The sequence below is a fragment of the Lissotriton helveticus genome, chromosome 8, assembly GCF_964261635.1.
Source record: "Lissotriton helveticus chromosome 8, aLisHel1.1, whole genome shotgun sequence".
NCBI lineage: Eukaryota > Metazoa > Chordata > Amphibia > Caudata > Salamandridae > Lissotriton > Lissotriton helveticus.
This window is the reverse complement of record NC_136069.1, coordinates 1327403363-1327428350: the sequence shown is the minus strand read 5'-3', so window position 1 is coordinate 1327428350 and position 24988 is coordinate 1327403363.

Here is a 24988-nt window from a genome sequence, read left to right as displayed (position 1 = left end):
CCCAAAATGCAACGTGGACACACCACATTTTCACATTGAAAACTGGCCCTTTTTAGGGCTCGGCCTACGTCACCACGAAGTGGGGCGGAGCTCCGAGCTCTTATGTAATAGAAAAAAAAAAAGTTACTTTAGGGGTCCGGGCTGCAACATTCCTTAGTGCGCGCGCGTTTTTTATGGCATCTGCCTAGTGATTCGTCTTCGCTGTGCTGTCTATTTAGTAGCCTTGACGTGATAGGCTATATTTACTTTTCACCCGCCATTGTTTTCATTTTCATGGCATTTTCTGTGCGGTTATGCGCACGGCAGACTATTAATCTTAATTAGAAGCTGTCAGAGTGCCTGTGTAATGCAATCCAGATGGTGGGAGCGCGTTCACCATTCAGCCTTGCATTGCATGTATCAGGCGCGCGTGTAACATGTACCTTTCGCGCACGGAAGTCCATTAATTTTAATTAGGAGCTGTCAGGGTGCTCCTCCAAATGCAATCCAGATGTTGTATTTGCAGTGTTAATAATTCTATGGTAAGAGGCAGTTGCTTCCTCAGCAGAGTTTGCCTAAAGCACAGCATGACGAACCGCTTTGCTCTGCTGATGTGAAATGCTCGCTTATTTGCTCGTAACTTTAGTTTACAAGGAACACCCGTGAAGGCAACATGCTGTCCATTAATAATTTAATAACAGTAAATAACTGTCTCCGTATTGTCACTACGTCCTGCGTCTACAGAGAGCCACTTAAACGTCTAAACATTTTCCAGGACTGTGTGGGGGACTCGTTATGTGTAGAGTGATTTAGGATTTGAATATGCCTTTTATCTCAGCCAACAGAAATGCTTATTGCCTGCAGAGTCCACTCTTAACAGCGATTCTGGGGAAATGGTGCGGCATTGTTGTTAAAATGCGGGCCTCATTTCACTACTTTACTTTACTGTGTCTCTCCAATGCGTGATTATTTATTGATGCCTCCTTGAGTCTTACACACAGTTGTATCACAGCTCAGCAAAGGCGTTTTGCCCTCTCCCTGTAACCCCTTCTTCCATCTAATCTGCAGACCATTGTAGCGTCTAGCAATGAGAATGCGCCCTTCTGCTTCCATCCTATACAAAGAAGTACGGTTGTGCGCCTGCAGCTGAGAAACTAAACACAGGGACCTAATCCATAAATTGTGCTCATTGCCCCAAAAAAACTTTTCCGCATTGTCAGGGGTAGTAAGCGCTAGATACATGCAATTACAATAAATTTCGTCCCTAAAAGGAATGTAGATGTTAATGTAGGAATGTCACAACAATTTACATTTCTATCGTATCTACAGCTATGAGAATGCGCCCTTCATGTTCCATCTTATGCAAAAAAGTATGGTTGTGCGCCTGCTGCTGAGAAACTAAACACAGGGACCTAATCCATAAATTGTGCTCATTGGCAAAAAAAAACTTTGTCGCCTTGTCAAGGGTAGTAAGTGCTATATAAATGCAATTACAAAACATTTCGCCCCTAAAAGGAATGTACATGTTAATGTAGGAACTGCCACATTAACATTTACATTTCTATCGTATCTATTATCGTAATGCTATTTCTATATTGCAACTACAACACTATCTCCTTCTGTGCGTTGTTAGCAGGCCCCACACATTCACTCACTTCTATTCATTTCCGCATACTTACACGCCACACCAGTCTGCAGTAATCACACCGAAGGCAGGCATTAATAATTTAATAACAGTAAATAACTGTCTCCGTATTGTCACTACTTCCTGCGTCTACAGAGAGCCACTTAAACGTCTAAACATTTTCCAGGACTGTGTGGGGGACTCGTTATGTGTAGAGTGATTTAGGATTTGAGTATGCCTTTTATCTCAGCCAACAGAAATGCTTATTGCCTGCAGAGTCCACTCTTAACAGCGATTCCGGGGAAATGGTGCGGCATTGTTGTTAAAATGCGGGCCTCATTTCACTACTTTACTTTACTGTGTCTCTCCAATGCGTGATTATTTATTGATGCCTCCTTGAGTCTTACACACAGTTGTATCACAGCTCAGCAAAGGCGTTTTGCCCTCTCCCTGTAACCCCTTCTTCCATCTAATCTGCAGACCATTGTAGGGTCTAGCAATGAGAATGCGCCCTTCTGCTTCCATCGTATACAAAGAAGTACGGTTGTGCGCCTGCAGCTGAGATGAGTGAATATAAAGTCATAGTAAATGCAGACTGAGAGTGATTATATAGTAAGAGTAAATACAGTTTGAGCTTCAGTGAAGAATCAGTATAAGTACATAGTGTCAGACATGCCTATATGCAAAAAAACTGCACCCTGTCACACCATACACACACATACACCACACACAAATACCACACACACACCACACACACACCATATACACACGACACACACATACACAACACACACATACCACACACACACACACCACACACACACCCCACTCTCTCACCACCACACACTCATCACCAGTCACGACAACACACTCACTAACAAAGACTCACACCCACAGACGCACCCCCACACAGTCACCCCCCCATAGGGAGTGCAGAGTGCATACGGAGTGCAGAGTGCATAGGGAGTGCAGAGTGCATAGGGAGTGCAGAGTACAGAGTGAGTAGGGAGTGCTACGGAGTGCTAGAGAGTGCAGAGTGAAGAGGGAGTGCTAGAGAGTGCAGAGTGAGTAGGGACTGCTAGGGAGTGCTAGAGAGTGCAGAGTGAGTAGGGAGTGCGATGGAGTGCAGAGTGAGTGAGTGCAGAGTAGTGAGTGCAGAGTAGTGAGTAGTGAGTGCAGAATAGTGAGTAGTGAGTGCAGAGTGAGTGTGCAGAGTAGTGAGTAATGAGTGCAGAGTGAGTGTGCAGAGTAGTGAGTGCAGAGTAGTGAGTGCAGAGTAGTGAGTAGTGACTGCAGAGTAGTGAGTGCAGAGTAGTGAGTAGTGAGTGCAGAGTAGTGAGTGCAGAGTAGTGAGTAGTGAGTGCAGAGTAGTGAGTAGTCAGTGCAGAGTAGTGAGTGCAAAGTAGTGAGTGTAGAGATGTGAGTGCAGAGTAGTGAGTAGTGTAGTGAGTGCAGAGTAGTGAGTAGTGAGTAGAGTAGTGAGTAGAGTAGTGAGTAGTGAGTGCAGAGTACTGAGTAGTGAGTAGAGTAGTGAGTAGTGAGTGCAGAGTAGTGAGTAGAGTAGTGAGTAGAGTAGTGAGTAGTGAGTAGAGTAGTGAGTAGAGTAGTGAGTAGGGTAGTGAGTAGTGAGTAGAGAAGTGAGTAGAGTAGTGAGTAGTGAGTGCAGAGTAGTGAGTAGTGAGTAGAGTAGTGAGTAGAGTAGTGAGTAGTGAGTAGAGTAGTGAGTAGAGTAGTGAGTAGTGAGTCGTGAGTAGAGTAGTCAGTAGTAAGTAGAGTAGTGCATGCAGAGTAGTGAATAGTGAGTGCAAAGTAGTGAGTAGTGAGTAGAGTAGTGAGTAGAGTAGTGAGGTGAGTAGTGAGTAGTGAGTGCAGAGTAGTGAGTAGTGAGTAGAGTAGTGAGTAGAGTAGTGAGGTGAGTAGAGTAGCGAGGTGAGTAGAGTAGAGTAGTGAGTAGAGTAGAGTAGTGAGTAAAGTAGTGAGTGCAAAGTAGTGAGTAGAGTAGTGAGTAGTGAGTAGTGAGTGCAGAGTAGTGAGTAATGAGTAGAGTAGATAGTAGTGAGTAGAGTAGTGAGTAGAGTAGTGAGTAGTGAGTGCAGAGTAGTGAGTAGTGAGTAGAGTAGTGAGTAGAGTAGTGAGGTGAGTAGAGTAGAGTAGTGAGTAGAGTAGAGTAGTGAGTAAAGTAGTGAGTGCAAAGTAGTGAGTAGAGTAGTGAGTAGTGAGTGCAGAGTAGTGGGTAATGAGTAGAGTAGTTAGTAGTGAGTAGAGTAGTGAGTAGAGTAGTGAGTAGTGAGTGGAGAGTAGTGAGTAGTGAGTAGAGTAGTGAGTAGAGTAGTGAGTAGTGAGTGCAGAGTAGTGAGTAGTGAGTAGAGTAGTGAGTAGAGTAGTGAGTAGTGAGTAGTGAGTAGAGTAGTGAGTAGAAAGTACTGAGTAGAGTAGTGAGTAGTGAGTAGAGTAGTGAGTGGAGAGTACTGAGTAGAGTAGTGAGTAGTGAGCAGAGTAGTGAGTGCAGAGTAGTAAGTAGTGAGTAGAGTAGTGAGTAGAGTAGTGAGTAGTGAGTAGAGTAGTGAATAGTGAGTTGCGTAGTGAGTAGAGTAGTGAGTAGAGTAGTGAGTAGAGTAGTGAGTAGTGAGTGCAGAGTAGTGAGTAGTGAGTAGAGTAGTGAGTAGTGAGTGCAGAAAGTGAGTAGAGTAGTGAGTAGAGTAGTGAGTAGTGAGTGCAGAGTAGTGAGTAGTGAGTGCAGAGTAGTGAGTAGTCAGTGCAGAGTAGTGAGTGCAAAGTAGTGAGTGCAGAGATGTGAGTGCAGAGTAGTGAGTAGTGTAGTGAGTGCAGAGTAGTGAGTAGTGAGTAGAGTAGTGAGTAGAGTAGTGAGTAGAGTAGTGAGTAGTGAGTACAGAGTACTGAGTAGTGAGTAGAGTAGTGAGTAGTGAGTGCAGAGTAGTGAGTAGAGTAGTGAGTAGAGTAGTGAGTAGTGAGTAGAGTAGTGAGTAGAGTAGTGAGTAGGGTAGTGAGTAGTGAGTAGAGTAGTGAGTAGAGTAGTGAGTAGTGAGAGCAGAGTAGTGAGTAGTGAGTAGAGTAGTGAGTAGAGTAGTGAGTAGAGTAGTGAGTAGTGAGTAGAGTAGTCAGTAGTAAGTAGAGTAGTGCATGCAGAGTAGTGAGTAGTGAGTGCAAAGTAGTGAGTAGTGAGAAGAGTAGTGAGGTGAGTAGTGAGTAGTGAGTGCAGAGTAGTGAGTAGTGAGTAGAGTAGTGAGTAGAAAGTACTGAGTAGAGTAGTGAGTAGTGAGTAGAGTAGTGAGTGGAGAGTACTGAGTAGTGAGTAGAGTAGTGAGTAGTGAGTAGAGTAGTGAGTAGTGAGTGCAGAGTAGTGAGTAGTGAGTAGAGTAGTGAGTAGAGTAGTGAGTAGTGAGTAGAGTAGTGAATAGTGAGTTGCGTAGTGAGTAGAGTAGTGAGTAGTGAGTAGAGTAGTGAGTAGAGTAGTGAGTGCAGAGTAGTGAGTAGTGAGTAGAGTAGTGAGTAGTGAGTGCAGAAAGTGAGTAGAGTAGTGAGTAGTGAGTAGAGTAGTGAGTAGTGCGTGCAGAGTAGTGAGTAGAGTAGTAAGTAGAGTAGTGAGTAGAGTAGAGTAGTGAGTAGGACATCACAGGCAGCAACTGTGCAAGCTTCTTACACTCACAAGGAGACAACAGGCAGCTGAGGTGCAAGCTTCTCCCACTCACAAGAAGGACATCACAAACAGCAGCGGTGCAAGCTTCTCACACTCACAAGAACGACATGACAGGCAGCAGCAGTGCAAGTTTCTTACACTCACAAGGAGACCACAGGCAGCAAAGGTGCAAGATTCTCACACTGACAAGAACGACATCACAAGCAGCAGTGGTGCAATCTTCCCTCACACACTCACAGCAGGTACTGTGCCAAGGCAGCAGCAGCAACAGAGCAAGAGTCCCCTACAAAGAACAGGCACAGCACAGAGATGCACAATACAATCTTCTCATACTCACAGGCAGCAGCCGTTCAAGCTTCTCACACTCACAAGAAGGACATCACAGGCAGCAGCTGTGCAATCTTCTTACACTCACAAGAACGACATGACAGGCAGCAGCAGTGCAAGTTTCTTACACTCACAAGGAGACCACAGGCAGCAAAGGTGCAAGATTCTCACACTGACAAGAACGACATCACAAGCAGCAGTGGTGCAATCTTCCCTCACACACTCACAGCAGGTACTGTGCCAAGGCAGCAGCACCAACAGAGCAAGAGTCCCTTACAAAGAACAGGCACAGCACAGAGATGCACAATGCAATCTTCTCATACTCAGAGGCAGCAGCGGTACAAGCTTCTCACACTCACATGAATTACATCACAGGGAGCAGCTGTGCAAGCTTCTTACACTCACAAGAACGACATCACTGGCAGTAGCAGTGCAAGCTTCTTACACTCACAAGGAGACCACAGGCAGCAGAGGTGCAAGCTTCTCACACTCACAAGAAGGACATCACAGGCATCAGCAGTGCAAGTTTCTTACACTCACAAGGAGACCACAGGCAGCAGAGGTGCAAGCTTCTCACACTCACCAGAAGGACATCACAGGCTGTAACGGTGCAATATTCTCACACTCACAAGGAGATCACTGGCAGTACACACCACATGAACACACTCCATAACACATAGCAACAATACATTGGCATTCACAATGCCATTAGCTCAAACTCAAATAAATCCGAGCCCTATTGCATTTCTAATGCTTGTTTTGCTAAGTGACTAGCTGTAGATTTTGAACCCTAGTGATCCAGCGGTTCACCAACAACAGGAACTCCATTACTTATTATTGGTTACTATGGTTCGAATCAGGACGATGTGGGTCCTCTAGATGAGCTTGCCAGGGAATTACAAAATTTTTCTGGTAAAATAATTATGGCGGGCGATTTTAATACTGTGTTGGACCATAAGTTAGATCGGTCAGAAAAGAGTAGAGCTATGGTAAATTCTAAAATGTCGAACAGAGTTAAGATGATGATTGCCCAGTTAGGCTTATGTGATATATGGAAATTGAGGTCCGGCCAGCAACCAGGATACACATTCAATAATAAAAAATACAGTCATAAATCCTGTATTGATTACTTTTTGCTCGATTCTAGACTGATTGATTGTGTGACTCAGGTGGGCCATGTTGGTGTGTATCTTTCTGATCATTCAGCCATTATATTGTTGATGGAATTAGAAGACGGTTTATCGGGTTCAACATGGAGGTTAGATCGGACGGTCCTCTATGATCAGGATGCATTAAAGATTTTGAGCGAGGAGACTGAAGTTTTTTTTGATAAAAATATGGGATCAGCTAGGATCGAGATCGTTTGGGACACATGTAAGGCTTTTTTGCGAGGGAGATTAGGTGCCATGGGAGCGAAGAAGAGGAAACTATGTTATAGTAAGGTTTCAGAATTGGAGAAGAAAATACGTCAGCGAGAGGTGGATATTGTAAATCTCGGCGGACCTGAGGTGGGTGAAAGGATATTGCATGAGTTAACAGAGTTAAAATCAGACCTGGTGGGAGTTTTAAATCAAAGGGTTAAGGAGAAATGGGATGCCAGCCAACTTGCGCACTTCGAATATGGTGAGGGGTGTAGTAAATTGTTAGCTTGGATGGCGAGAAAAGACCAGGGGCCAGATGTAGGTCACCAAATACCGGTCGGTAACGGCCGAATTCGGCCGTTACCGACCGGTATTTGGTGATTGAGATGTAGGGGCCATTATTTTACAGAATCGGTAATTTTACCGATTCGGTAAATCCATATGTAGGTGACACTCCTAAGAGTGCCACAGGCCCTTAAGAATCGGTATTTTACCACCCAATCCTATTGGGTGGTAAAATACCGAATTCAGGTGTGCATGCACATCTGTGCATGCACACCTGTGCAATGTGACACACAGAAATGCCCTTAGGGCATGTATGTGTGCCACATGTCACACATGCCTGTACTTGGGGTGCTAGAGGGTGTCAGAATGACACCCCCTGCAACCTTGCAGGATTCGGTATTTACCGAATCGGTAAATACCGAATCGGTATTGCCCATTGATTCTTATGGGCTTCAAGACCCATAGGAATCAATGGGCAATACCGATTCGGTATTTACCGAATCGGTAAATACCGAATGTTACAGATTCGTTAATTCATAATAAAAAATTACCTACATCTCCCTCCTTCATATTTACAGATTCATAAATACCGAATCGGTAAAATTCGGTATTTATGAATCGGTAAATAGAAGTTACTTACATCTGGCCCCAGGTTCGGAATATGATTAAAGAAGTAAGAGTGGTGGAGTCAGGCTTGACGATTACAGACAGTAAAGGAATAACGGCAGCTTTTCATGATTATTTTGTGAAAGTTTACAACAAAGATCTTAGACCTGAAGAGCAGGCGTTAAAGCGCTGGCTAGAGTTTTTGGAGCCGCTACCTGACGACCTTCAGGATGTATTAAATCAGGAAATATCTCAATTAGAGGTTGAAGGGGCTATTAAAGGGGGAAAAAGGGGTAAGGCACCTGGGCCAGATGGTCTTCCGGCCGAAGTTTATAAATTAATGACAGGCATTTTGTCACCAATTATTTGCCAGCTATTCAATCAGATCTTTCTGGGCAAGTCTTCTCTGCCTTGAGCACTGTTATCCCGCAGTTAATCCATGAAGACCAAAAAGGTTTTATAAAGGGCAGATACTTGAAACAATTAACTTTTTCACTCATTGGTGCTATGGATATGGCCTCGGCCTATGATCTTCCCTTGGCGGTTATCGCCTTGGACGCCACCAAAGCATTTGATCGTGTAAATTGGATATATCTACAGACTCTGATAAAACATCTTAAATTAGGCCAGAATTTCAGCAGTTCTCTTGCATCTTTATATCAGTCCCCCCTGTGACATTCGTCTATTTCTCCCCTGAGGCGGAAGCCGGGGGCTCTTTGCTCTATCTCTGCTCACTGATGTACTGCACGTTATTGACTAGCGAATAGCGTTTTTTTAAAAACTTGTAAATATTTTAACTGCTCATTCTTAATATCGCCCCCTTACCTCGGCGCGAGATTAGCGTCGCTCCGAGGTTGTTAACTGCCTCTCCCTTCCCACAGCTCAGCCGATTTCCAGGCGCTGACACCTGACTTGACCCACCTCAGCCACCATCTTGCTGGGAGGTAAGGGTTGCGGTGTAGTTGTTCGACCCCTCCCGCCCTCCCAGGATATTTAAGAGTGTGTAACTACATTACTGTGACATTCGTCTATTTCTCCCCTGAGGCGGAAGCCGGGGGCTCTTTGCTCTATCTCTCCTCACTGATGTACTGCACGTTATTGACTAGCGAATAGCGTTTTTTTAAAAACTTGTAAATATTTTAACTGCTCATTCTTAATATTGCCCCCTTACCTCGGCGCGAGATTAGCGTCGCTCCGAGGTTGTTAACTGCCTCTCCCTTCCCATAGCACAGCCGATTTCCAGGCGCTGACACCTGACTCGACCCACCTCAGCCGCCATCTTGCTGGGAGGTAAGGGTTGCGGTGTAGTTGTTCGACCCCTCCCACCCTCCTCCAACTCCCCCTTAATCATGCATAAAAGCACAAGACCTACACGACCGCGCAGCGGGCGGGCGCAGCGGGCGTGCCGGCGGCGCGCCGGCGGCGCGCCAAAGCGAAGCCCGTCTGCGCCCGTCTGCGCCGGGACCGGGCCTAGGGCCACGATCCCTGGCCGGGCTCCGACCCAACATAACTTGGTCTACTCCCGTACCTCTCTGATGGAGCTCCGACCCTTGCCTGCTCCCTGCTGTATAATGCTTGACCCACTACTAGTATCAAATGAAGTAACCACGCTCTGTCCACACTGCCATAGCGCGATACCTATAAACAATTTTAAGATTCACGCTAAGCTACAAACCAATTTTAAAGAAGCCACCATTGTTATGGCCCTCATTAACGCGCGATCACTGTGCAAGCACAGTCAGGAAATAGCGGACTTCATTATCAACAATAATTTAGATATCCTCTTTATTACAGAAACATGGACCGACGATTCGTCGGACCCTGACGTAGTGATCGCAGCACCTAACGGATACAAAGCCTATCGACGGGACAGAGTAAGAAAAAGAGGAGGCGGGCTGGCCATTATAGCCAGGGAACGGTTCGCAGTCAGAACCTCACCCATTCCAGCCACTTCCTGCGAAGCCCTGCAGTTCGGAATTAAGCTAAGCGCTCTTTGTAATTTTAAAGGAGTACTCATATACCGACCCCCAGGAACAAGGACAGGCTTTCTTACTGATTTAAGTACTATACTGGAATCATTAGCTACTGAAGAGTCCTTTACGGTCTTGGGCGATATGAATTTTTATTTAGAACAAAATAATCACAAGGATACCTCCGCCCTCATTACAGACATGGAGACACTGGGGCTCAGACAATTAGTTGCCTCTGCTACTCACTTGGCGGGGCATACCTTAGACGGTATATTTTCTAACGTCGAGGGTCTGTATATATCAGATATCCTACCCATGACTTCGTCCGACCACTACGCTATACTCATTAAAATGACAATCAATGAACTCTCGAGTAAGAAAGTCATTTCCCCCGGCCTAGGCTCCTTTAAAGTTTGGAAAAACATAAATCAGCTAGAATTAAACAAAACAGTTGGACAGTACGCGTCCACTGGTGTCCACTGAACCTAATATAGCAACACGACAATTCCAGGACTGGCTAGGCCACGCTACCAATCTTTCAGTACCCATTAAGTCTCAATCTAGGAATAGACCCACACCGACCGCCCAGTGGTATACTGAGCAATTAAGAATGCAAAAACAACTTAATAGGAACAGGGAAAGGCAATGGAGGAAAACTTATGATACAGTGAGTAAGATCCACTATAAAGAATCACTGGCTGTCTACAAAGCAATGATCGTAAAGGCAAAAAAAAATTCTTTTCAGAGCAAATTGAAAAAGCCAAAAACTCAAGCAAGCAATTATATGAGATTACCAAAACACTGTCAGGTAACGTTCCTGATCTTACCCCGCCCCCATCTCAACTACTTTGTGATGCTTTGGCCAATTTCTTCTTCTCCAAAGTGGACGACATCTACCAAGCCTTTACCTCTAAACCCACCATGATGACAGCTTCTCCTTCTAATACACCTCCGGCAAATGCCTTTACCAGTTTAAAGCTCTTACAACTGATCAAATAAAAATCATTGTCTCTACAATTAAAACAGGATCCGCACTCGACCCTTGTCCTTTTTCTGTCCTTCCACCGGTGATGGACTCCATTATCCCGGTCATTACCCAAGTATGCAACTCCATACTGGGCTCCGGGATTTACCCGAACTCCTTAAAAAACACTTTGCTGAAACCTTTATTAAAGAAACCGAGCCTGGACAAAGATGAACTAAAGAATTACAGGCCCATAGCAAGTCTCCCTTTTTTAGCCAAAGTGGCGGAAAAGGCCATGAACTTACAATTGTCGGAGCATATTGAGAAACATCGACTGCTGGACGACACACAATTCGGTTTTCCCAAGTATCATGGTACCGAAACTGCCTTAATTAAAGCCGCAGACGATGTTAGAGCAATTCGAGACCAAGGCGGGACAGCAGTTCTGGTACTGCTCGATTTATCAGCAGCCTTCGACACGGTCGACCATAAGATCTTGGTCGACCGTGTCGGAAAGATGGGCATTTACCATACTGCAAGAGATTTGCTCGCATCTTTCCTGGCAGATAGAACACAGGCCGTCACCCTGGGGCCTTACCAATCTGCTAAGCTCTCGTTGCCGTGTGGGGTACCTCAAGGCTCATCCCTCAGTCCGACACTATTTAATATCTATGTGTCGGACCTTGCCAATGTTATTAAAGCACATGGGATGAGCCTAACCTCCTACGCCGACGATACGCAATTGGTATTGGCCATCAAGGGCGACGGAGGCGAGGTGGCAAAACGCTTCCAAAAAGGAATGCAGGAAATCGGAGAGTGGATGGCAACCAATTGCCTTAAGCTTAACTCAGAAAAAACTGAGGTAGTTATTTTCGGACCCCTCTCACCAGGTTGGTCAGCATCCTGGTGGCCACCAGCCTTTGGAGCACTCCCAAGCCCGGCATCTAAGGTCAGGAACCTGGGAGTTACTTTTGATGAGGGCCTCAACTTTGTGGATCATGCGAATAAAGTAGCAACCACTGCCCATCATAAATTAAGAATGATCAGGAAAATTAGCCAGTTTCTGCCAGAGGCAGCTATTAAAACACTGGTCAGCTCTTTAGTTCTAACGTCCCTCGATTACTGTAATGGCCTATTCCTAAATGCTTAGGTCAGGGTCACGAAGAAGCTACAGACGATACAGAATGCCGCCGCACGTTTGCTCTCTGGAACACCCAAATTCTCAGCCATATCAGATACCATTAAAAAATACCACTGGTTGACAATCCGGAATAGGATTAAGTTTAAATCACTCTGTATAGTGTACAAGGCACTTAACGATCAAGGACCACATTTTCTTAAGGACCAGCTGATACCCTATAAACCTCCCAGACAGCTTCGTTCCACCACGCTTAACCAGCTAGTGATCCCACGTTCTAAAACAGTGTCTTGGGGTGACCGCCGCTTTCTAGTCGCGGCACCCAAATTATGGAACACCTTGCCTCAACACATCAGGCTAAGCCCTTCACTTTTCCAGTTCCGCAAGAGACTGAAGACATGGCTTTTTAATCAGTAACACCTATTAAACATCCTTTGGAGCAATTAACATCGAGCTGAAGTTATGCGAATTGTCTAGCGCCGAGACGCCTGCGGGTATTCGTTCACGCCTTATAAGTAGCAAAAATAAATAAATAAATAAATACGTCCCGAGTGTTAGTTAATGGGATATTAACTCAGCCAGTTCCAATCATGCGAGGGACTAGACATGGGTGTCCTCTGTCAACACTTTTATTAGATTTATATATCAAGCCCCTAGCCTGTAAGATAAGAGCTGCAGAGAAGATTGCTCGAAAAAAATTGGGTTATATGCCGATTACATTATTATTTACACTTCTAAGTTACTTCAGTCAATGTAATGCCTTTTAGAATTGACCAAGGAGTTCGGGCAGTATCAGGCTATGCTATTAATGAAGATAAAACGGAGATTATCTCCTGGAACTCAAATGTCGAGGGAATTGCCTGCAAGTCTGAGATGAGATATTTGGGGGTGAGGATAACGCATGACATCAGGGATCTGGCTAAAGTTAACTTTTTAAAATTAAAAAAAGAGATAACTGCCACTCTTCGGGGGTGGGCACATTTACCGCTTTCACTGTTTGGTCGTACGAATTTGGTGAAGATGATGATTTTGCCAAAGATAACTTTTTTGTTTGAAACACTTCCGTTGATATTTAAGAAAGAGTGGTTTGTAAATTTAGAGAGTGAGATTAGTTATTTTTTATGGACTTCAAAAGGGCCTCGCCTCTCTTGGAAGAAGCTTAGGAGAAAACTTGTGAAGTGGGGATTGGCGCTCCCAGACTTTCAAATCTATTCATGGGCCTTCCTGCTAAAAAAACGCAGAATGCTGTTGGGAACCCCGACAATTTCTGTTATTGGGAATATGTTTTGTGCAATGCTCAGAAAGAACAACTATAACGAGCATGGTTTTTTGTTTAAGTTTGCTGATCCGAAATTTTTCAAAAAGGTTAGGTTAAAGGTTCTAAGAGACCTAGCGGAGCTCTGGTTCAGAATTAGGAGGTCATTAAAAATTCCATACTATAGTTACATGGCTCTGATTTGGGACACACCAGGGTCTCCTCCCCGGTCAAAGGACGCTTTGGCTAGACCACCAAGAGAGGCAGAACCCCAGCGATGGAAAGATTTATTTCCGGATAGCAAGTTGATGTCATGGGGACTTTGTGAACAAGAATGGGGTCGGAGCTTCTCCAGGTTTAAATATTTGCAGATACAGAGTTGGGCAACTGAAATGGGAAATCTAATTGGAGTTCATACTGAACTTGAAGAGAAGTTTTTTTCAGATTGTTTGTTTAAAAAAGAAATTGCATTATGGTACTGGCTGATACTTGAGATGGAAGATGGTCCCTTTATGCTGCCTGCGACCTTGTGGGGAGATTGCTTGCCGGAGATCGCGACAGAGGACCAATGGCAAGTAACAATGTCTATGCTAAATAAAATAGTCAAACCTGCAAATTTAAGGCGGAACCATCTCTTTACAATCCACAGGGCGTATTGGTCTCCCCGAAGACTTTCTAAATTCAATTCCTGTGGTGTGGTGGTGTGCCCCAAGTGCAAGAGTCCCAAGGAAGACGATTTACATATGTTTCTGTTATGTCCGAAGATAAGAGAATTTTGGGAGGCTGTGAGTAGCTGTTTGTCAAGAGCCCTAGGCTTGCAGATCAAGGTAAGCTCTGAACTAGTTATAACTGGTAGAAGGGATCTTGCAGGTAAGGGTACAGATGATAACGCTAAACTCTTGTTTTATGCTATATTATTGGCTTGGAGAGAGATATGTAAATTATGGGTTTCTCCGTTACCTCCGACAGAACTGAACTGGCTACAAGCCATGAGATTTATTGCCATGTTAGAGATTTTGGATCAGACAAAAAAACAATATAGATTTTGGACACCATTTTTGTTATGTTTTGGGTTAGGGAGAAGGTTTTTTGCTTGATTTTTTGTTAAAATATAAATACCATGATTAAGCCTTCACCTATCTCGGCTGGTTTTGAGTCTTCCCAGGCAAGGTGAAGACCTGAGGATAGGGCTGTTACGTTTTGGAGGAAGACTCTCTGTCCCACTCACAAAAGGGGCCGTGCTCGGTGGAGGGTTCGGATTCTAAGTAACACTGCACAAGCCTTTTTCCTGTACAACCAGTATATGAGATAAAAAGCCCAAGAGTGGCTTCCTTGAGTAATGGGAGGCGAGAAGGCCAATGAGGATAAAAAAAAAAACAACAGGTACTCCACTATGTCATACTCACCTGGGCCCATAAAACTCACAGTGGTTAAACCGCTGGGGGGGGTCAAGTTTTATAAAATTTCACAAACTGTTTAGGATTAGTTTATTCAACATTAGTTAAATCTAGTTGATGGCGATAATTAATATAAACTAACTTTTCTATACTTTAAGTAAATCACCACTGACTCAAGAAGTTTTTTAATCTTTATCTAAATTTTAGATGCATGTGAACAATCTCAAATACAGTGCAGTCACTATCATTCATAGGAGAGAACATTCAATTAATAAACACAATACATTTATCTCTGACTCACGCAACAATTGATGTCGGAAAGGGAGAGGACAGAGAGAAAAGATCAAAAACATTAGCAAATAACAGAAAATTATATTTACCAAGGATGGTGTGGAAATTAATTTAGGATAGAAAGTTCTGTTTCAGGTTCTGTGATCAGTTCTTCCTCAGCAACTCAGCATCTCACAGCATCAGCTTCTCTTCCCAGCATTCAGCAAGTCTCCATCTGACTAACTAAAGCTATCTTAATTATTCCTTTCGTTCTGCATGTTCCACCCATTAATGTTTCAATATCGGGAAAATACGAAATTTGATTGGTCTGGCAAACGGGGGTCTTCATCATACCATGCTTACATGTCCCTAAATTTAGTTAAACCATTGTTCGGAGAGCCAACCCCTTACTTTGTATTCATAAATTCTATTCCCATATTCTACTTGTATCAATATTGAAACATTAAAACAGTATGATGAATAGAACTTTTCACTGTTGAACTCTGCACCATTCTGTTCCCATGGAGTAGCACTTGATCTCTAGATTCTTCAGCTTCACCACCTTCAGCTTCTGATGTTTCAGCTTTCTCAGACAGTTGTTGCTCTTGTTGTTCAGGTGGACTTGGTACTCTTCTGGTATGACTAGCATGAATCCAATTGGGTAAACCTGCACACTTCAATGCTGTGGTAGTGACCAGTATGACCTGTTGTGGTTTATACCATCTGGGTGCTAGACACATATTTCTGGAGGGTTTCTTCAATAACACATATTTTCCAAGATTCAAATCATGCTCTTGAATTGGCTGCCTTGCAACTGTGTCTTCTCCAACCTGATGAGAGACAGAACGCAACAGATCAGCCAATCCTTTGCAATAGTCCAATACCAGGTCATCAGTTATATTCATCAATTTATTTCCAGGAATGAATGCTTATCTCATTGGCCTTCCCATCAGGATTTGGTGTGGATTCAATCCTTTCTTTCTGTCAGGGATGCTCTTGATACCCCTCAGTACAAGTGGTAGTCCATCTTGCCACTTCAGCATTGTGGATGCACACACCTTCCCTAATCTTGATTTAATTGTGCCATTAAGATGTTCAACTACTCCAGAAGCCTCTGGGCGATAAGCAAAGTGCAGTTTTTGTTCAATGTTAAAAGCAGCACAGATTAATCGGATTATCTCATTATTAAAATGAGGTCCTTTATCTGATTCCAAAGTCACTGGAAAACCGAATCTCTGTATCAATTTCCTCAGCAATAATTTTGAAACTGTCATTTCTTCTAGTGGGGTATGCCTCTACCCATCTTGAAAACAAGCACACTATGACCAATACATATTTCAATCCATTGCATTGTGGTAACTCGATAAAATCTTACTGTAATCTGGTGAATGCTCATTTTGCTTTTCCAATTTTTCCCCAGCTAACCACTGTCTTCCTACCTGGGTTTTGCTGCTGACAGATTAAGCATCGTTGGCAAAGGCTCTCTGTGATTACCCTAAACTTTGGATTATACCAATTCTGTCTGAAAAGTCTGATCATTGTATCCCTGCCTATATGAGTTGATCCATGATATACTCTTGCAAGTTAGGGGAGCAGACAGCCTGGCATGACTGGTATGCCATTTGAGTATACCCACACTTCATCTTCTGTCCTTTTTGTACAACCTGACCGTGTCCAGATTTCTTTCTCTCTCTCTTCAGCTTCTTCCTGCAATTATCTGACCTCATCCCATGTTTCTAATGCTGTGGAAAACATGAGTTGGCTGCTGGTTTTATCATTTTCCACTATCTTATTGATTGCCAATTTGTTTCATGCACAATATTGAGCAATTTGGTCGGCATGTCTATTGCCCGCCGTCACATAGTCATTTCCTGACTGATGTGCAGCACATTTGACCACTGCTATTTCTTTTGGCAATTGTAATGCTTCCAACAATTCTTTCACCAATTCAATTTAATTTTTATTTATGATCTTGGAACTCCGAAGAGATCCACATAAAATTTGAAATTTACATTTTCGAAACATTCAATTATAATATAAAAATGTTATAAATATAAAAAAAATCAGAGTAAAACTAATTTTCACTAAAATACCCAGCATATACATGTTTCAATATATATCTAAAAAACACTTAAAAAAGTTAAAAATTCTATGACAAAATATTGTATTTGGTGGTACATAGATGGAATCTGTCAGAGCCCGGGCAGAGAGAATAGATAAAGAAAAACGAATAGGCCTTATCCATTTACGACGACATGATAGTAGAGCAGGACAAGTAAATAGTACATGCATAATGTCCTGGACAGGATTATTGCACAAATTACAGGCTGTAGAGGAACCATACCATTAAGATATTAAGTTGTTTAAGTGGAGTAAACCTTGCCTCAATAATAACCAAAAACGGTGCATTCCATGAGGCAGGTTCCAAGTAATATATGACTGTGCTTTGTTTATCATACAGGATTCAATAGACGAATCAGTGACTCTCTTTAAGATGCGGGATTCCCTATCCCTCGAAAAACTTAATTTCCAGGTAGCCTGTTTTCAGAGTGGCTTTTAATTGATATGGTGTTAGGGTGAAAAGTGCGGTTACATCTAGCTGGAGAAAGTCTACCGCAGCTCTAAAAATGTTAACAATTAGAGAATGCTCATTTAGACTTCCCAGTAATTCTTTCCAAATAAGACATCTTATTGTACCTATCTCACCCTTTACAAGACTTACAACCCAACGTACTATCCCCGCAAGTCCCTGTACCCAGGTACTTCTTAATCCAAATTCCAATCTTAAAGCGGCCATGGGACAAGCAGAGTTAACTGAGGCTAGGCTCCGTAAAATGTTGCCTTCTGTTATATTTAGGAAACCCCATTTTCCTAGGTCAAGTAATTCCATACCATATAACAAGGAGGCAGGAAGCGTCTCCTTCCGTTTTTTCATTACACTTGCTTCCGAACTGCTCTTCAGCCATTAACATTGGATATAAACCTTCTGATACCATAGCTCTTCTCCATTGCTTCATCTGATCCGCACGTGACTTATATGGATTTCTAGGTACAAATCCTCTAACTCTCTAACCACCTCTGAATTTCTCTCCTTCAAATGCCTTGGTTTCCCATTCTTCCAAAGCCTCATTCTGAGTTAACCTAGGTCTTGGTTCTCAGTCATTCATTCTGATTCTCAAATTCTGAAGAACTCTCCCATTAAACGTACCATGTTCTGGGAAAGCTAGAACACCATCACCTTTTGTATACTCCACCCAATTCTCCAACCATACACAAGCATGATATCCTCTTTCCATCATCATAAATGAAGCAGGCATTTTTGGTGGTGGAATAGGAATTCCCTCTCTAGTCAATACAGGCTTATCTTTCTTAAAGAAATTCTTAATTTTCTTTATTAACGACATCTTCCACTTTTCTCCATACATTCTACACGAACGATATATAAAAGAGTCTTCCGTAAACCCTCAAACTCTGTTACCTACGTCTCATACTATGTCAGCACGACTCACACCACCAATCAAGTCAGAAGTCAACATACAATTTCTTTCTTAACCAATCCTAACAAAGCTTCTATTTAGCTACCAATCAAAGTTAAGGCTTGCGCAGCTCGTCTAACCAATACTAGAGCGGCCTTTTGTGACATCAGTATTGCTCCTCACTACTGACCCCTCCTTTACAATCTGCTCCCTTCTCACGCCCGCTGCTTCGACCAATCCCAGCGCAGCTCTCTGTGACTTCAGTATAACTCCTGCGACTGACCCTCCCTTCACAAGATAATATGAAAACTTATTTCTTTAACTTTTCCTAATAAAAATTTGTTAGTAACAACATAAAAAAGCACTACTCTGTCTGCTCGACTAGATACGGAATACATTCAACTTATTCCAAAGTAAATAAGTACTTCTTTTCACTGTGAGTAACACCCCTGTTTACCCTTCATTGAAGCTCTGGGAGTACCCGTTTCTACTACAGCGATACCCCTTTTGGGAAAAAAGGCTTAGGTCCCTCTGGTAACACCCTCGCTATCATTTGCACCCTACTTTGACACAATATAGTCTCTAATGTAACACTGCCAGCCTTCCGTAGCTTCTCAGTATTATGACATCAGATGAGTAACATACTGCAGTGTGGCTTCTGTCACCACCCGCTATTCAAAATTCCATTCCCGGGATACCCAGCTATCCTCTGTACTTGTGCCTCTAGACAACATAAAAAAAGACGGTTACTCTTTTGTTAAACATAAATCGATAATCAATAATTAATACTTATCACCAAACTAGTCAATAATAACAATAGCTCCACTACCAGAAAACAGATCCAGCGGTTCACCAACAACAGGTACTCTACTACCACATACTCACCTGGGCCCATAAAACTCACAGTGGTTAAACCGCTGGGGAGTCAAGTTTTGAAAATTTCACAAACTGTTTAGGATTAGTTTATTCAATGCCTCCGTTCAATTTTCAACTAACCCTTCGCAGATCAACAAGTTCTTTCCTTTGGTTGATGGACCATTAGTTCAATCTAGTTGATGGCGATAAGTAACATAAACTAACTTTTCTATACTTTATGTCAATCACCACAGACTCAAGAAGTTTTAAAATCTTTATCTAAATTTTAGACGCATGTGAACAATCTCAAATACAGTGCAGTCACCATCATTAATTGGGGAGAAAATTCAATTAATAAACACAATACATTTATCTCTGACTCACGCAATGATTGATGCAGAAAAGGGAGAGGACAGAGAGAAAAGATCAAAAACATTAGCAAATAATAGAAAATTATATTTACCAAGGATGATGTGGAAGACCAAGCCCCCTGGCCAAAGAGCTGGTGAGGATCCCCTGAGATAGATTCAGGAGACAAAGACATCAGGACAGGATAGTTGCCCTCTCTGAGATACTGACGGTTGCGCCACACCCCTCTCTCACACTCTCCTCCTCCTCGAGATTCTTCCACAATCTTCAAATCTAACCCAAATTAATTTAGGAAAGAAAGCTTCAGGTTCTGCAATCAGTTCTTCATCAGCAATTCAGCATCTCACAGCATCAGCTTCTCTCCCCAGCATTTAGCAATTCTCCATCTGACTAACTAACTAAAGGTATCTTAATTATACCTTTCGTTCTGCATGTTCCACCCATTAATGATTCGAGAAAATATGAAATTTGATTGGTCTGGCAAAAATGAGGTCTGCATCACAACATGCTTACATGCCCAAAAAATTCAGTTAAACCATTGTTCGTAAACCCAACACCTTACTTTTTATTCATATATTTTTTTCCCATACACTACTTGCATCATATTGAAACATGAAAGCATTATGATGAATAGAACTTTCACTGTTGAACTCTGCACCATCCTGTTCCCATGGAGTAGCACTTGATCTTGGCTCTCTTTCAACTGCTGTGTCATGGCCTTCATGGCTTTCCACAGTTGGCATGCGCAGACTTCGCGTCATTCAGCTCATTCAGTTATGCGAGAAAGGCCCAAATATGTACTAATGATGAAAGCCAAAAGATAGATGTTGATTTCTCAGACAAAGTGTTAGCACTGTATACCACCCACCTCTACTCTATCCCATTTCATTTATTAGACTTATGCCCACATTAGCATTAGTAAAATAGCTTGCTTTAATTTCCGATAAGTAGGTGCCATGAATGCGAGTCTTCAAGCTGCCATATTAATAGCTTCTGCTCATGTGCCAGAATTTCCCTACAAGCATTAACTCGACATACTACGTCGATTTAGTTGACCCATGTAATTGCATATTAATTTCCACAAAACTTTGTTAATATCTTGTGAGTGAATTAATCTAGTGGATTGCTTACAAGCAAGTCTCTTTTCTCCAAGACCTTGCTCCATCACTAGCTCAGCCGGCACCTAGGGAGCCTAGCAAACCTATACATTTTTTAAAACTAGACACTCAGGGAAATCCCGGATGGGGTGACTTGACTACCTCTTACCAGGTTCTGTTACCCAGAATCCCTTGCAAACCTAAAAATGTGTCCCCAAAAATTATTTTCCCCCACATTTCTGTTGTTGAAAGCTCTGGAATCAGTGTGGATCCACAAAATTCCACCTACCCCGCATTCCCCAAAGTCTTCCGAGAAAAATGGTACTTCACTTGTGTGGGTAGGCCTAGGGCCAGCAACAGGAAATGGCCCAAAATGCAACATGGACACACCACATTTTCACAGTGAAAACGGACTTTTTTTGCAAAGTGCCTAGCTATAGATTTTGAACCCTGACTCTGCCAGTACCTAGGGAAACCTATTAAACCTAAAAAAAAATTTAAACTAGACACACAGGGGATTCCAGTATGGGGGGACTTGACTTGCTCGCATAAGGTTCTGTTACCCAAAATCACTTACAAACCTAAAAATTTGTTTTAAAAAAACACATTTTCCTCACATTTCTGTGGTGGAAAGTTCTAAGAACTGTGTGGATCCACAAAATTCTACCCATCCCACTTTCCCCAAAGTCTTTCGAGAAAATGTTCCCTCATTTGTGTGGGTACGCCTAGTGCCCAAAACACAACGTGGACACACCACATTTTCACAGTGAAAACTGACCATTTTTTTGCAAAGTGCCTATCTGTAGATTTTGACCCCTAACTCTGCCTGCACCTAGGGAAACCTAGCTAACCTATACATTTTTTAAACGTAGACACCCAGGGGAATCCAGGATGTGGTGACTTGACTGGCTCACACCAGGTTCTGTTACCCATAATCCCTTGCAAACCTAAACATTTGTCAAAAAACAAACACATTTTCCTCACATTTCTGTGTTGGAAAGTTCTGGAATCTGCGTGGATCCACAAAATTCCACCCACCCCGTATTCCCCAAAGTCTTCCAAGAAAAATGGTACCTCACTTGTGTGGGTGGGCCTAGAGCCAGTGACAGTAAATGGCCCAAAACGCAACGTGGACACGCCACATTTTCACAGTGAAACAGACCCTTTTTTTGCAAAGTACCTAGCTCTAGATTTTGAACCCTGACTCTGCCAGTACCTAGGGAAACCAAGGACATTTATACATTGTTGAAAACTAGACACCCAAGGGAATCCAGGATGGGGTGACTTGACTGGCTCTCACCAGGTTCTGTTACCCAGAATCCCTTGCAAACCTAAAAATGTGTCCCAAAAACACACATTTTCTTCACATTTCTGTGGTGGAAAGCTCTGGAATCTGCATGGATCCACAACATTCCACCCACCCTGTGTTCCCCAAAGTCTTACGAGAAAAATGATATCGCACTTGTGTGAGTAGGCCTAGTTCCCGCGACACGAAACAGCCCAAAACGCAACGTGGACACACCACATTTTCACAGTGAAACTCTTGAGTTTTGTCTCTATATTTCACATCAGGACTCCTTTAGAGGCTCCCTCATCTATAGGCCCCCAGGCCCGAGATAATATTTTATAACCCAAGTTGGTAACATTTTCGAAATAGGATTAAACACTTCCTCATACACAATTTCAGGCGACTTGAATTTCCATCTTAAGGCAGACTCAGACCTAGATACAGCTAACCTTCTAGATCTCATGTTGGGTGGAAATCTAGAACAACAGGTATCTGGAGCCACTCATCAAGCAGGTCACACTCTTGATTGTATCTTTTCCAATAACCGCCAACTTTCTTTCATGAATACACTTCCCCTCACATGGTCCGATCACTCAGCAGTACTATTCAAGCTTACCACACTCAACCACCCTGGCATAAAACCCTCTGCAAAATATCTTGAAACTAGAGCCTGGCTTGGCAGTTCGGGCTGGACTGTTCCCATGAGGCACAGGGTCAAGACTGATTTGCATATGGCCAAGTCTGAACTGGGGTGGCTTGGTGAGCAAAATAACAATGGATTAAACCCAGATCTGTGACTGGGGGTGAATGTTTTGCCATGGTGCAACATTCCGTCCATCATCTTGTGTGTTTTGCTGTTCATCCTATGTGGGAAGGATATGCCCAGAAGTGGGTCCCGTGCTCACTAAGCCACTGGAGTCAAGCTATCCTGGCTGAAGACGGCTGATAGCCAGAAACCGGTCCTAGGATGCTTGATTCAAGGAAGACATGGCTTGGCAGTTCCGGCTGGACTGTTCCCATGAGGCACAGGGTCAAGACTGATTTGCATATGGCCATGTCTGAACTGGGGTGGCTTGGTGAGCAAAATAACGATGGATTAAACCCGGATCTGTGACTGGGGGTGAATGTTTTGCCATTGTGCAACATTCCGTCCATCATCTTGTGTGTTTTGCTATTCACCCTATGTGGGAAGGGTATGCCCAGACGTGGGTCCCGTGCTCACTAGGGGCCAGATGTAGGTCGCCAAATACCGGTCGGTTACGGCCGAATTCGGCCGTTACCGACCGGTATTTGGTGATTGAGATGTAGGGGCATCATTTTACAGATTCGGTAAATTTACCGAATCGGTAAATTTACCGAATCTGGAAAATACCGAATCGGTATTTTTACCGATTCGGTAATTTCCAGATGTAGGTGGGACTCTTCTGAGTCCCAAAGGCCTTTCAGAATCGGTATTTTACCACCCAATCCTATTGGGTGGTAAAATACCGAATCCAGGTGTGCATGCACATGTGTGCATGCACACCTATGCCATGTGACAGACAGACATGCCCTTAGGGCATGTCTGTGCCTGTATTTGGGGTGCTAGAGAGTGTTAAAGTGACACCCCCTGCACCCTTGCTGAAATCGGTATTTACCGATTCTGTAAATACCGAATCGGTAATGCCCATTGATTCCTATGGGCTTCAATGCCCATAGGAATCAATGGGCATTACCGATTTGGTATTTACAGAATCGGTAAATACCGAATCTTAACGATTCGGTATTTACCGAGTCTGTATTACCTACACCCCCCCCTCTATTTTACCACTTCTTAAATATTCGGTATTTAAGAAGTGGTAAAATAGATTTACCTACATCTGGCCCTAAGACACTGGACTCAAGCTATCCTGGCTGAAGACGGCTGATAGCCAGACACCAGTCCTAGGATGCTTGATTCCGGTCCAGGGAAGACATGGCTTGGCAGTTCGGGCTGGACTGTTCCCATGAGGCCCAGGGTCAAGACTGATTTGCATATGGCCATGTCTGAACTGGGGTGGCTTGGTGAGCAAAATAAATCTAGTGTAGTTCCTATATTCCCAATAGGCTCTGCGCATTGGAATAATATAAACAGCAGTGTAGACGTAGGACTGAGGTTGACTAGGTCTCTACTGACTATATTAGACTTAATTAGTTTTGCCAGATAGCTCAGAGGTCACTAGAAACTTTCTCGAATGTTCAGGAAAGAGTTAACTCTCCTGATTTAGACAAGAAGGGATTAGCTTCTGACAACCGCATAAACATGACAACTTTGCTCCCTCAGAATAAAGAGTGTATCTCTAGAGTCGTGTGAAAACAATAGACAGTTATTTCACTCAGTCAATCGTGCATACTTAGTTTCACCAGAGTGCAGAGAAATAGAGAGACGGGCGTTTTCAATAAAAGGTGTTGTTTATTGAGCAGTCTTCTTTCTCATGCACAAGAAATGAATTGGCACAATTGCAATACTTATCATAAAGTAAAGTGTGTGCAGTAAAAAGAGTATTATGAAATAATACTGTAAAAGCATTGATATGGTTTCTCAGCCATATGATACTTTAAAATGGATAAAATATATACATACATAAAAACATTAACTAACGTACTCAACTGGTGCTTCTAATCTACGCCTACCCCGGTGTACCTGACCTAAGCCTAATACGTGGGAAGGAGTAAGTAAGTAGCAGTTTTAAGTTAAGTTGGTTTTTGCCAAGGAATCTGAATCAAGAATTCTCTTAAGGATTTAGTCAGCTCCGTACCCTGGTAATAGAATGTAGGAGGGCTTGTATCTCTCTCTCAGGACTCGATCTCCCAGCAACCCGCAAGGGTGACTGGAAACACCGGAGCTGGATTTTCTCGGCAGGAGAAAAAGACAGCGTCTTTCTCAGTGCGTCAAAAGGGAGGGGCGGCGTCCTTCGGCTCCTCGCATCAGCTGGGCTTCCGGGCAAGTAGATAGCCGCTCTGCTCCAAACCACCGTGTGTTTGCTTAAGGCAACGTTGGTATATTTATACCTGGAAGGTGCCGGGTTTGACGTAAGGTTGGACATAAGA